Source organism: Arachis ipaensis, chromosome B06, assembly GCF_000816755.2.
Source record: "Arachis ipaensis cultivar K30076 chromosome B06, Araip1.1, whole genome shotgun sequence".
In the NCBI taxonomy this organism is placed as follows: domain Eukaryota; kingdom Viridiplantae; phylum Streptophyta; class Magnoliopsida; order Fabales; family Fabaceae; genus Arachis; species Arachis ipaensis.
In genome coordinates, this window is record NC_029790.2 from 125455033 (window position 1) to 125455832 (window position 800).

Below are 800 nucleotides of genomic sequence, written 5' to 3' on the forward strand. Positions count from 1 at the left end.
ACAAATATTTTTAATTAACAATACGAGTACAATAATACAAGTATATAATATTATAGTTAAATCGTTACAATAATACACGTATCTCTCAATATCGAGACTATACACATATTCCGGGTACTGAGTCCAAAAATTATCTTAGATACTCAGTACCATAGTTGTCAGAATCAAACCAGTAAAATTACTGGGTCATTGGTTCAACCGATTGGTTACTGGTTCAACCGGTTAACTCGTCCCACATAAGTAAAACATATAAAATAGCCAAAATTAGATGGTGTTTTTAGTGTTTTCTAGGAAGTTGGTGTTTCTAATGGTGTATTTGATGAAGTCATCCTAAATTTCTAATCAACCATGACTAAATGACTAGTCTAGAGGAATAATATACAACAACAATTTACTAAGAACAATATACAACACCAACCAGATATAACAACATTATATTACATATAACAAGAATATATTACACTATAATCAACAATATATTACACCAACAACATAAAACAAAAAACTAAACAATCTAACAGAAATCAAACAGAAATCAACAAGTTATACACTTATAATGAGCCAAATATAATCAACATAGATAATCAATATCATTAATCAATTAATTCTAACTAAAGTACTAAATTATTGAAAATTTGAAATACTGAATAACTTAAAAAAATAAAAATACATACCTTATGGCTGATGCACCGGCCGGCAATGAAGAGGGAAACCGGAGAAGAAGCATGGCACCGCCGACGACGATGGAAGACCAGACCGGAAAAAGGAGGACGACGGCAGACACACAGCGGCACAGAACA